Raw genomic sequence first — 14,629 nt, 5'->3', positions numbered from 1 at the left:
TAGCGTTTCAGCACTATCTACTTTTTTAGAAACAAGTGGATGAGATCAATGGCCTCCTGGGCAGAGTTATCGAATCCTGAGAGGCAGAGATCTTGTATGGGGCAGACGATGAGGCCGTGGGCAAGGCTTCTTGCAATCAAACACACAAAGGGAGAGGAAGACACATAGACAGAGATATCAAGGGTGAAACCTTGTCTGAACTGACCGATCCATCCATATCTACACCTCCCACCTTAACCTTATCCAGACACACAACATCTTTTCAAAAAATTACTTTATTAAGTAAGGTTTTGAGTTTTGTTACCACAACCAAACTTGGCCCTTTCCAAGTCAAACCTGAGTTACAGAGATCCTCTTGAAAGATTAGATTTAGGGGTTTGACATGAGCTTGAAAGTTCAACTGCCCAGCCTTTAATATGGCTTAGGGGAAACAGCTGCCTCCCCACCGTCATAATACAATGTTTCCGCTAGCCTGACCGGTGGAAACAGTGCAGTGCAGTGGTATTGGCCTTGGCTCCCTCAGGTAGCCGAGGTCAATGCCGTCGCACACAGCACCCTCAGAATGCACACTGTCTGCCATATGAAACAGTGTGCATTCTGAAGGTGCTGACAGGGGAGCCCCTGCACTGCCCATGACATGGCCGTGGGGAGCGCCCTAAAACTGCCTTTCCACCAGCCTTTTCACGGTGGAGACCCCAACATGATAAGGCTGGTGGAAAGGAAAGTCATGATCACCGAACTTTTGGCTGACCATGAACTTTCACCGCCGGCAACCTGTCAGGATCTCTGAGCCCAGCAGTGGAGGTGGCCTCCTGGTATTCTGACCACCAGGATCCTAATCTGGCTGTCAGACTGCATGTTTGTCAGTCTTAGGACCGCCAAACTCATAATGAGGTCCTTAGACATTTCTTTGCTAATAATGAATACGTAGGGGATCAAAGTACCACTGCACTCAGACCCTCCTCTACCTTCATTCCTCTTTCTATCACCAATCCAGCAGAGATCATCACATATGAGGAATTTGTTCTGAGAGACAGCTATAAGATTACCAAAACACTCATAATATATAAAATGCAATATATCCAAAGAGGAAATCCTTGCACTGTCTGTGGCAGCAAATCCTGAAATTATAATCAAACTAGCTCATAAGGGTGTTGGAATTGTGATTATGTATGAAGATTCTTACTGTAAAGAACGTCTTAGACAATTGCCCATTGAGAAACACTACACTGTCCTAAACAACAATCCCACATTAGAGGTACAATCTATGATTCAAGGGGTCACTAACAGGGGAGTGGAAGAAGGTTTTCTTAATAAGAATGAACATTTGGCCTTGAATGTGTAACATCCTAGAATTCCTGAGACATATATTTAACCTAAGATTCATAAAAATCTTACTAACTCCTCTGGCCGACCTATTGTCTCGGGTAGCGGATCATTATTGAAACCGCTTTGCCAGTACATTGACATGTTTCTTAAGACTTTTGATCCTTTCGCTCTTTCTCACAGTCAGGATAGTATGAATCTGATTCAACACATAAAGGATACACCCTTTAACAATGCACAAGCCTTTTTGGTTACCCTAAACATACACGCTCTCTACACCAATATTCCCCAACAGGAGGCACTGCGGGCAATCACTAGACTCTTCATTCAAGGAAGCACCCACATTTGGTCCACACTGTGTTCATAGTCCAAATAAGAGAAATTGCTCTCTCCAAAAACTTTTTTCAATTCCTGAACACTTTCTTCTCCCAAAGTAAAGAAGTAGCAATGGCCGCTGCATTTGCCCCTGACTTAGAGAATTTGATCATGGATGACTATGAGCACACACACATGTAAAACAAGCAAACTCATTTATACAGATTATCATAATGTGATCGTCCTATGTCAACAGCGTCTTTTTAATTAGGAAAGGTAAAAGCGCTCCATTTGAGAGGTTTTTGCAGTGGCTAAATAATAGATCACCAGATATACAATGTACCATGCAATATCGCAGACATTGACATTTGATTCAGGAGACTTTAAATTGTACCAAGCTACCACTCTCCTCTTTCAAAAGAGGGCCTGATTTCAGGGACAAGGTAGTTAGAGCTGCGCTCCCTTCCCCGTACGCCATGTTTATACAATCACAGTAGAGCTTTCCACCTACAAAGTGTCATTTGAAATTTAGCAGATGTAGAGCTTGCACATCCTGCTTTGAAATTAGAAGTTTGGAACATGAACATGTAAAAATGTAATTGAATGCCTTTTCCAAATGCAACACAAGTGGAGTAATCCATGCCAGCTAGTGTCCATGCCAAAAAATCTATGTTGAACAAGCTTCACAGAAGGTTAAGGTACGGATACTCCAGCGCTGCAGCAGAGTTAACTGCGGGACGATTGGATCCTCTCTTGTTTAACATTATAATCAACATGGACACTCACTTGATGACATGAGGTGGCAGATGATTGAGGTGCCCATATGGAACCCAAGAGGGGGACAAACACCAAGGTAAACTACTGCTAAATAAATGCAAATGGATCGAGCATTTGAAAGCAAAGGACAGAGGTCTCAATATGAACGACGAATGGGGCCAACTTTCAACAGTGTTGCAAGTTAATTGATGGATTATATTTATGGTCTCTTCAACTTGATGCATACATGAGAATGTTTGTTCTATGTGCGTCCTACTAGATTTCATTTGTGAACTTCTTTGTCATTTGTGCCAGCTATGTATCTAATCTCTATTTGTTTCCACCCCTTAATCTAATTAGATCTAAATTGCTGCCACTCTTATACTTTTAACATACAGATTGCTTATTGTCAACTTCCCATACTGCTGTCTCTTTCATTTATGAAATTGTTTGTTACTTTTTGAATACCTTTGAAATAGAGCATGGTGACTTCTGTAGAATCCAGATCAATTCTTGCCCTTCCTCATTGTGTCCAGACTATCCAAGGTCAGAGAGATTGGTGCACACTGATCTCTTTGGGTTTTGGCTCAGGTCTTTTTAATTAAGTCATCGGATTATGATTCCACTCAGAATGATAGTGGTGTTCAGGTCTTTTCAATACACTGATTTCCTCAGCGCTTAGCGGTTATCTCTTGAACTATACCAAGACGCAAACCCTGTCTTGTTATTGTGTATCTTTTTATTTGTTTTTTCCCATCACTACTGATTGGCACTATCTCTATCATGAGAGTTCCAACATGGTGCTCAATAAGCCATAGAGCCTGAGATACGCTTTTAATCATTTTTCCATTTTACCTATTTTGTCACCGGTCTGAGCATGTTGTATAACTCGAAAGTATAGGTTGATCATGCAGATCTTTGAGTTGTGACTTCTGTAGACTCGTATGTCCCGAATTTGGAGCCTCTTTTATTAACCTTTCATTTATCTGTTTTTATTGTGCTTGCTGCCTCACTATGGCCTTGCTTTCTGGATTGTTTTGCTAATTGTAGGAAGCAGAACAGTGGTGTATGTGACACTACCCTTATGTTTCTCCTGATTCATCCTCTTTCTCCTGTGGTAAATACTATACAGTTTCCCATAGGCATAGCTGTTTTTTTCTTTAAGAATTTGGCATTGGTATTAGGCTTTGCATGTGGTCTCACAGGCACTATGTACACATTAGAGATTTACATCCTTGGCTAACTGTTGACACAACCATTTTTACACTTCATTATGGATCAAGCCATGCATTCTTGTTCTCTATCATGATCATTTATTATCACAGTCCTATTGCTGTACAATTACCTGGCCTCGTTCACATGGTGTTTTCACATGGGCTCACTAGTATAGACCAGAGTCGGGAACTTCAGTTTGTGAGGCCCTCCATCCCCACTCTGATTTGTGCTTTGTGTTTTTTGTCAGTGAATGTAATTTTAGTTTTCTTTTTTATAGGCAATTTACATAGGACATTGATGGTCCCATACGTTTTAGGCATTATATTATCCTTAGCGCCTTCTGGATTAGGTGTGCTGTATGATGGCTTTTATCCTTGGGACTTTTCCTTCTTTCATACCATCCTTATTCTATTTTGACAATTTCTTTCTATTTCTAGGTTTATACAATTTTGTCCTGAGAAAAATGCTGTCAAATAATCGCTAGGGGTCAAAACGTTAACTGTTTTGTCTTAACTACATTTTCATTGATGATTGGACTATGAGAAACCCATTTTGATTTGTTTTGCATTAGTGTTCTCTTTTCAAATTATTGTCCCTTTTGCACATTTTCTCACTTATTTTCACCTTTTCTGCACTGTCACATGTAGCACCTTTTCACTTTTTGAAACTGTCACTTTATTCATACAATTGATGAAATCACTAAATTGAAGAACTGCCAAATCTTATGTTGTGATACCACAGCCATTGAATTGTGTACCTCTGCAAATATGTTGAATTTTGTCTGAATGATTGCTTTTGGAACATATATTGTGTATGTGGCAGTACAAACCTAGAGCAAGACTCTTCCTACTCCCAAGATGGCAACTGTGAAGGAAAAGGGAGCAGCAAAAGGAACTAAGGAAATGTGCTGGGCAACACACATGGGCTGAAATCTCCTTGTAAATGGGTGCTTCGTAAAACCACAAGAGAAGCTAAAAAAAGAAACTTAAAGTCTCATAAAGTAAAGTATCTGGCCTATGTGAATCTAATATGGCATCAAATATGGGAAGAGGCTTAAAAAATAGATAGAACAGCAAAGATTACAAATTAAGAAAATATAGAGGTACACAAAAAGTGATTCTACATTCATCAGCAATTTATAAATGATAAACCCTTTCTACAATACTACAAAGCACCTGGATTTTGGAGTATTACTAAAAGCCTGGATGATTCCAAATGGGAGCTTCCTCTTTCATTTTGGGGATACCATAGCTAGCAAGCAGTCAACCACATTCTGGTTAGTGAAAAGTATATTACCTCTCCTTATGAGACTCAGGGAAGGGGATAATAGTGTAGAGAGAGATTAAAAGTATCCTTTATTCTCAGTTCCTTTCCTTTCTTGACTGTATTTTGTGTGTACAACACACTGTAGGAGAAAGAGATGCTTGTCCTTTAGCCTTAATATCAGCGGAAGGAGTCCTGTATATGCGGTGATGCAACTATCTTACGACCAGGTGATGCTGTACCTTATTTTAGCCTCCTTCGTTATGCTAGTCCTTACATTTGTTTATCACTAATTTTCAAAGTTATCCATTGAGTCAAATTCACTTGACAAAGGTCCAGTACTGGTGACAAATAGATCTGGGGCATAGGTGAACTGATGGCAGGCCAATAAGAGTTTTGCCTCTTCCTATTCCACACACTGTAAACTAAATGGTCTTTTGGTGCTAGGAGTGTCCCTTTTATGGGTTTATTATATTAACTACCAAGACTTTCACCATAATTTCTTACTCCTTCAAAACGTGGTGGATATTCTGTCCTCCATATTACCAGTGCTATAGGCTATAACGCACTAAAGTACGACTGGCAGGATATCCACAATGTTTGTGATGGAATATCTAATCCTACAAGCTCCAAATAAAGCTCTTAGGTGGTCATTATGACCCTGGCGGTCTACCGACCGCCAGGGTTGATGTGGCGATATCACCACCAACAGGCTGACAACCTGCTGCATCTCCACTCATACCGCCATGGCGGTATGAACCGCCAGGCCGGAGATGTTCATCGCCGACCCGGCGGTCCACAGAGGACCGTCGGCGGGATTAGGAGCCAGCCTACCACCATGGATTCTCTGGCGGTAGCACTGCATGAAAACCATGCCGATAGGGCTACCGGTGACTGGGAATTCCTTCCCTGTCACCGGTAGACAGCTCCCCTACCACTGCCAGCAGGCACCTGACCCACCCACACTCCCTACTGTCCTAGCGCCCCACACCCCATACTCACATAGCACCCCCCTCCCCTGGCGGACGCCAGGCTTACCTTGGTCGGCGAGGAGGTCGTCCGGAAGGTACGCTGCCACAGTCAGCAGTGCCCTGCCAACAGGACTCCGTCAGGCCGTAATAACGGTACTAATACAGCTGGCGGTGCGGTTCAGGTGGTAGCAACGGCAGAACACCACTGACTGTCTGCATGGCTACTGCTGAAATTCCGCCCACAGTGTGGCGGAAATCCGGCAGTACCCATTATATGGTGGGCGGAAGACCACCAGCACTGGTGGTCTTCTGGCGCCCTCTGCTTTGGAGGTCTCGCTCAAAGACCGCCAAAGTCATAATGCAGGCCATAATGTTGTTTACTTATCAGTACATTGCTACTGCCTAGGTGCAGTATACATTTCTGCCATCTTTGCCTATATATGAAATTGTCTTCCTGCTCCAGGTTATAGTCATTTCGTCGGGATGAGGTATAAAATGAACTAGAGAGATAGGTGAAAAATTATGTCAACAATAGGCAACAGCCTCTCAGCAGCGCTTACTGCAAGTAGACAGCCTTCCCCAAGAATCTCTCTTGCATTCTACTGTTGTCATAACTGCCTCTATCTAAGACCAACACCATAAGAGAGAAGATAGCAATGCACCCCAGTGGAAGGTCATCAAAGGACCGGCACTTTACTTTCACTGATCACTAATAGCGTTTTTGGGCACATTCGCTACTGCAATGTTCATTGTTGCTGCTGAATTTGAGTATCAGACCTGCTGGCATGATTGACAACTCACTTTTGGTCACATTTTCCCTACTTATTTGACATAGGGTCTGCGGTGCACATAGGGTGTGATTCTAGGTACCTTGGAATCATCATAGAATCATTTCAGCTCATAGAAAGTCAAATAGAGTATGGTTCATTTTCCGCAGTGAAAGATTACCACCTCATTCTGAACTTTTTTTGATTAAAGTAGGGGTAACCTGTGTTGTCAGAGATTATGCACTCAATCACTGCAGAATTTCCCTCTTAACTATCAGTTTTTCAAATGCAAATTTCCATTGGATTTTTCTACAAAAATATGCATGCGGACAATTTGCAGATGTGCAGTAATTTTGCATACCATTATGTTCAGTTGTGTGTGCAAATACCTCAGACCAGTGCCGGTTTTACAAGTATTAGCTTATAGCACTAATGAAGCTTAGAATATACACATGTAAATCCCAGCACTGCCCTATTATGGGACCTGAATTTATATTTGTAATATTAAAGATCAGACATTAATCCAATTACATCTCTAAATAGAGATGGCATTTGTCGCTGGGTATCCCACTGCTCTTTATTATAATGCCTTAATCACCACAGCTGAGATAATGAGCATGAGGCTGGCACCTGCTGGGGCCCCTGGAGTGAGGTCTCAGTGGAAGGAACATCCATTTAAATACATTGACTAACTGAGAACTGCTGAAGCAGAAGAGATGGTGAGGCGCTATGAAGACCAGGAATCGATTTTCAGATCTAGAATCCTCCTCCTTTCATTCATGCGAAGAAGAAGGGAGAAGAGAAAATAAGAAACCTCCAATCCGAATTAGCCCCCCCTTCTAGTGAGGTATGCTGCATGTATCTATGATAGGTGGTGTTGGAACAAAATATAGAAAACCCAAATATGGTGGGACAGAATATCGTGTCAAAAAATATCAACTACAAGAAGCTGTGAAGAACATTTTCTATGTGTAAGTAAAGTTTTACTATATATAACTCCAAATATTTGTACCTTGACAATATATATGTCTTCAAGGTACGTGGATCTGGTGTTAAGAATAGTAAATGTATACTTACCTTCTCGATATTCTTGTCCTTGGTATTTTTAACATGATATTCTGGCCACACAATATTTGTGTTTCTGATATTGTGTCACTGATCCGTGATGGGATGAGTAAAGTTTAAAGTCCAAGAAAGTGGAAACAAGGCTCATAGGGCCAGATGTAGCAAAGGGTTTTACCCATTCTATGTCTATGGGAAAATGTGTTCGTACATGTGGCCCTATGGGTTATAGACCGAGCGTTAGGAGATGACTAGTGTTAATTTTTTCTTTTTTTTTAAACTAGTACAGAAGTCCACATTTTTGTTAGGAGCCTGCTGCCAGCACTGCGGAACGTCAGGATTGCAAATCCAAGGGCAGTTTAGTGCACCATTGTTCACGGCCATTGGTAAAGCCAATACTGTGAAGTAGTGATGATAAATTAACGTGCCCAGGGCCACTGAAATTGTGCAGTAAGAGAGGACCAAATTATGCGGCAGGGTTTACTAAATTACGTGACAAGAAAGTGCAAATTATGTGGCATAATGCTGCACATTTCGTGATGGTATCAGTTCTTTATTTTTACATATGTTAATACTGTTTGGACAAAGGTTTCTCTTTAACACTGAAAAACAGCAATATGCAACTGAAATATGAACACTCCTTCTTGTGAAGTGCCTTCTGCTACACCGCAGCACACGTCTCTGCTTTTTTAGTAACTTGTGATTTGTTTGGCTATATATAAATTTTGTGTTTGTTAAAATCTGCAAATTATGCAGCAGATGACGGATTATGTGACAAATGTGGCAAATCCATAATTATGCGAAAAAACGCTGCAGCAGCAGAATCGCATAATCCAGGTGGCCTTGGATGTACCTCAAATCCAGCAGGTGCCTGTTCTCGGGGTTGAGAGTGTTGAGGTAATACTGGAAGGAGACAAGGTGAGATCTAAATGCAGGCAGAGCACCCAGGTCAGCAGCGTGTCCTATCTACACCACTGATGCAGTGAAGACCACTGGGCATGTATTTCAGATTACTGAGCGCCTTGTCCACGCTAGTTAATACCTGCTTACTGTGTGCTAAAATGGTGGGTGAAGTATGTACATAGTGCTATGTACCGGTTGAAGATGCACATGTCACAGTGACACATTGCTCATAACAGGTGTGCTCCATGCAGTTTTGTAGCGCATACATGCAGTGCTTTCTACTGGGAGAACCTCACTGCATTTTTTTTCACCAGCCTGCAGGGGAGCAAAAGCTGTATTCCCTCCCTCTATGCACCAAGAAAGATACATCATCTCAGGAACCTGTTTCATCATTGACAGTGCAGCAGTAACTCCTGTTCCCTGGGTTTATACTTTGAATTCAGCATGTTTTACCAATGAGACTGTTCAGCTGTGTACTTGGGAAATGCTGGGCAAACTTAGAGGCTGATTCACAAAGGTAAATTTACGCTTTGGTGTAACTCTACTACTTTTCAGCATTCACAGACTACAAGCAGAGTGCTACAGCTCTGCACTCCCTATTTTTATTTATGTGTGTGGAAAATACATTTTGATCTGCATTTCAGAAGTCATTAAAGGCTAATATCGAATCTGTATATCTAAAATGGCCATCAAGCAATCGACAGACCCTGAATTCATAGCGCTTTGTCCAAAAGTCTAATTTAACTCAACAAGTGTAAATTCAGTACTAACCATACCTGAAAATGTTGAGCAGTAGCTAAGGCTCATTGAACTCACAGGTGTCTATGTGAGTTATTTGGGAGGGTAAGTGCATAGCAAGACAGGTGATTAGTGCTCAGGATTAATGGAATGGGTTCGCTTGAGGGACATTTATACATGTATGTATATATATATATATATATATATATATATATATATATATATATATATATAAATATATCACTGAATGTTTCGTGGTCAGCCGGGGGCTGTACTGCGAGCCAGCTATCATCTGTATCAAGAAAACTGTCCCACCTTTGCATTCACAATTACTAGAGGCGCTCATGTCATAACAGAAGATGAGAAAGTCAAAGCCAAGATGGAAGCGTAGATCCTTGGCTCTAACGACTAATATGTATATCTGTTGTTTGTGTACAGGTATAGTGAAAACATAGCCCAAAAGTAATCTAGTGCTATACAATGGTGGGGAAAGTGGTTAAAATGAATCAAGAGTAGGTGAAAATGGAAATTTGTGTTGGAGGAGGTGGGCTGTGGAGCAAGACTGATCTGGCATGCATGAGGGGATGTGTTCAATGGTGGGGTGAGTTTTGTAGGGGGAACTTTTCAAGTGCTTCTAGTAACCAAGAGCTTACACTGCAAAGAGGTGGTCCTTGAAGAGTGAGGTCTTGAGCTTCTTCTGAGGCTGAGAAGGGGTGGAGCCCGTTAGATTGACACTTGGGTGGATTTCCATTACCTTGGAGCATTGCTGTGCAGGAGGATGTATGTTAGCTGTCTACCTTTCTATGCTAACATTTAGCCCTACCTCTTCCTTCTGGCCCCTCCTGCTTGCCCAGAACATCACCTTATACAAAAGCCCAAAAAACTATTTCAAAGGTGTCAAGAGATGGAGATAAGAGCGGGAGAGGAGACTAGGAGGAGGAAAATTACGACACAGATTAATGAAGATTACTGATAAATATTCTGTGCCTATATGAATAAAGGAATAATGAAAAAGATTGTATTAACACTTTCGGATGATTTTATAATGGGTAATATCACAGCTGACAAGCAGAACTTTACAAAACTGTGGGAGTAAAATACACGTTGTGGACAGGATCAGAAGAAATTGGGAAATCTGTCAAGCAATTTGTTTAGTCAATGGTTTGGAAAAAATATAAAAAAATAAGCAATTGGATAATTTAAAAAAATAATACTCTAAACTCACGGGCCTGCTACCAGCACTAGGAACCTGTGCTTTGCAAAAAACACAACTTAATGATACAAGATGTACAAATAAATGGATAACAACATTGCCAGTAGGGATATTTAATCGCTTCTTTCACCATCGAACTATATTTGTCCATCTAGTACAAAATGTGCTCAACAGGTCAGGTCTAAGCATCGCATTAATGAAATCCCACAATGGTTGTTAGGGGCAGATATGTTTCCAAACACCCATGCACTAACAATGCTGATCGCTATGGCTCATAGATGGTAAAACATGTTCACACACACGTGACACACCACACAGATATCAGTGCTTAATTTGGAGAAAAAAGTACAACAATCTATAAGTTTTGGTGTTGGAGAAGCGTTTTTTAAAAAGCCAAGTGCCAAACGCCAGGTTTTCCTAATTCCAGGGCTGCCCAGTCCTGAATCCACCTCTTGCCTTTTTTGACAGCCACCCCACACTTCCTGCCTCTTTATCACATACTAGCATGTTCCTTTTTTCCAGTCTTTCACTTCTTGTTACTTATTTCCTTTTTTCCTCTTTTTTTCTGCTCTTTCTCCTGGTTAAAATGTGATGATGGAAATTAATTTCAAGTCCGAAAAACTTAGGCACTTATTACAAGTGTGGCAGTCACTAGACATAAATATTATGTCCTAATGTCATGTACAAAAACACTGTCTCATTGGGCGTATTATTACTTAAAGAGAGGCAATGTTTTTGAAACTATATTTTGATACAATCTATTAGTCGGATGATGCTTTGGTACCACACCACTGGAACGCCTTCTGGTTTGTTTTTCCCACCTAATAACACAGAATCAATCAGCATCTGGTACTTGATGACGTGATGACATTCGACAATGCTCCCAGGGTGGCAGTGTGGGTGCCCTTATGCTTTCGCATATTTGATCAGGGATCAGTGTTGTTGCTTGTTCCCCTTGATGGCATGGCCGACAATAAAGAAAAAACATTCTTCTTGTTACCCAATAGTGCATCTCTAACAATCACCAACTATAAGTATTCCCGAATTTTGCTTACTTTGTGAATGTCAGCTGGCACATCGAAACTTATTGTGACATAGTTTATTAGATGCCCCTTCGACCTCCATGCCCACCTGATGTATACGCTTGTCAGATAAATGTACTGACAGTGTTTAGGTTCACTGATGCTATCAGGCTTTGCACTCCTTATGGACCAACACCCAGATTCTAACTTTATAATATTATATGGAAGTCTGACAGTTGTTCCTAACTTGGTGGCATCAAGCTGAGCACTGATTATGGTTGTGGGAGGTACAATCAGCACAAGGAAATCGGATTTTTGGCCAGATACTTCGGCGAGATGACCTACACCCTACCGACTTTTAATATCAGTGTTTGAAATGAAAGCTGACGTGTCCATAGCACTTGTTGGGAATATAGGTGCTAGCTAATATTTTGCTATTTGAACATTTTTATTAAATATGGGCCAGATGTAGGTAGGCTTTTGCACCTCGCAAACGGCGAAAAACGCCGTTTGCGAGGTGCAAAAGCCCTCAAGCGATGCAGAAACACATTTTGCGAGTCGGAACCGACTCGCAAAATGTGTTTCCGACTCGCAAATAGGAAGGGGTGTTCCCTTCCTATTTGCGACTCGCACCGTGATTTAAGTTGATTTGTGACCGCGAAAGCGGTCGCAAATCAACTCGCAGTTACCATCCACTTGAAGTGGATGGTAACTCATTCGCAAACGGGAAGGGATCCCCACGGGACCCCTTCCCCTTTGTGAATGCTCACAAAATTATTTTTTCAGAGCAGGCAGTGGTCCTATGGACCACTGCCTACTCTGAAAAAAACCGAAACAAAGGGTTTCGGTATTTTTTTCTATTTGCAGCTCGTTTTCCTTTAAGGAAAACGGGCTGCAAAGAGAAAAAAAAACAACTGCTTTATTTAAAAGCAGTCACGGAGATGGTGGTCTGCTGTCTCCAGCAGGCCACCATCCCCGTGAGTGCCTAGACTCGCTATGGGGTCGCAAACTGCGACCCACCTCACAAATATTTATGAGGTGGGTCTTTGCGACCCCATAGCGAGTTGCAGAAGGTGTCTGAGACACCTTTCTGCATTCCAAATTGCGACTTGCAATTTGCGAGTCGCAGGGACTCGCAAATCGCAATTTGGAATCTTTCTACATCTGGCCCTATATTCGTAATTTCATATAACGGAATTTCAAAATTAATTTATCAGCACTGGTACATCATTGCATCTTCACTAGAGCAACTGACTGAAGAATGAGCTCCCGTCTCAGTACAAGACTAAGAAGAAAAATCACATTTTGGTATAGTTTAGGCACTTCTTACTGGCTGCAAGTGGGCAGAAAAGAGGAGATTCGAGATTCTCTATGTATTCCTTCGAGGTATCCATGACAGGAGCATGCACCTTAGCAGGAATTGGTGAAAGGTTACATTTCTGAGATCTAAGGATTCTATGCAGGCACTGAATATTCCTTCCAATATTCTAAGAGATCGAAGAAGGATTGAAAGTATTTCTCTTCTCTGAAATTTCTGTGGAATTCAGCCCCCCACAAAGAAATATAATGAGAGTATCTCCCTTCTACTCGACAGGAAATACAGATATGGGGTCTGATTGACATAGGGGCTGATTATGAGTCTGCCGGTCCGACCGCCAACAGGTGGTGGTGCACATAGAAGAACCGAGCGGTCCACTGGCACCGCCAACCAGCGCAGACCACAGCAGTCGTCTGGAGGCACAAACATCCGGTGCAGACCATGTTTCCGCCAGGCCTATTAGCAGTTTGCATACCGCCAATGTGACTACCGCTGTCCAACCATGACGCATCAGGAGGCAGAAAAGGACACAACAAAGGGAGACACTCACCTCCAGGAAGCCAAACACGTCCGGAGCCACCATGTAACCACAACTAGAAGTCATCCCGCTGCTCCTGCTCGCTGAAAGACAAAGAAATCATCACCAACGAGGACGACAACAACCGTGAGTACACACATGCACCTATTTTCTTTGTAAAATGTAGTACTTTGTACTGTTACAAAACATACCATAAGGAGGGGGGTGCGAAGGGCTACACTTACACGTAACAGCATAGTGACACACATGCTCACATACTGCATCAAGGACACCCACACATAGAAATCATGCATACTTCAGCAAGCACACACACCACACGTCAATACCACACATATATGCGCACTGCACCACAGCACAGGCCCAGGGTCACAGAACCTGACACAACATACAAACTCATAACAACAACACAACAACAGCACAGATACATTTCACACACTCATACCCAACACTCGTCAGGGACTGGACACACATACAACATACATGTACATCCAAGTGTAGTGGAACACACACAGCACCAACATCAAACAACCCAGCAATTGACATACACAGACCTACACACACAGTACATCGGACCTATCAAGCCATGCACAATACACGCAGATACAAACAGTCAAAATACTTAAAGGGACACATCACAACAAAACCGGCACAGCAGCGATGGAAGCAGCAAAACCATACATGGAAGTAGGACGTAGTGGGACACATCTCATGTTCACCAAGGCACACCAAAAAATGCCTACACAAACAGGCCCCATTTAAATCTCATGGACAAGCAATATCAACAACAAATGTAATGCACAGACACACATATGGGTGAAAGTCAAGGCTACAAAGCATACACTACTCCAGACACCATCCAAAACACCAGCCAGCTCTGAGGGACAGACATCTAAATAGTCACATGCACACAAAAGCACAGCAAACCTGCACAACTCAACACACTCCAAGTCTGCACTGCCAAAACTCCAGAACACACACCACATGTACACAATAACCACATCAGGGGACAAGGCATACACCATACAGGACACATTGCACATCAATACAACAAACACATATCACTACAAACAACAACACAATACAATGGCACCAACACTTCAGCTACATACACATACCTATCACATAACACACACCCTGCCCCTAGGGGACAACAGCACTGGTCACAAATTCACATACTGCTAATACACAACATGAAGCAGGAAGCAGCACACACACACAAATA

General features: G+C 42.0%; 1 long non-coding RNA gene across 1 annotated transcript in view; it reads right to left on the bottom strand.

The window, feature by feature from the left end:
- The window catches only part of LOC138267951 (uncharacterized), a 50,324-nt gene extending 36,781 nt beyond the window's left edge, over positions 1-13,543 (bottom strand). Inside the window, exon 1 of the long non-coding RNA XR_011199896.1 lies at positions 13,420-13,543. This is a non-coding gene — a long non-coding RNA (uncharacterized lncRNA). The remainder of the gene's footprint in view (positions 1-13,419) is intronic.
- Between the last annotated feature and the right edge of the window lie 1,086 nt (positions 13,544-14,629).

This window comes from Pleurodeles waltl, chromosome 12 (assembly GCF_031143425.1).
Source record: "Pleurodeles waltl isolate 20211129_DDA chromosome 12, aPleWal1.hap1.20221129, whole genome shotgun sequence".
In the NCBI taxonomy this organism is placed as follows: Eukaryota; Metazoa; Chordata; class Amphibia; order Caudata; family Salamandridae; genus Pleurodeles; species Pleurodeles waltl.
The sequence above is the reverse complement of the archived record's forward strand: the minus strand, read 5'-3'. Positions and strand labels throughout refer to the sequence as shown.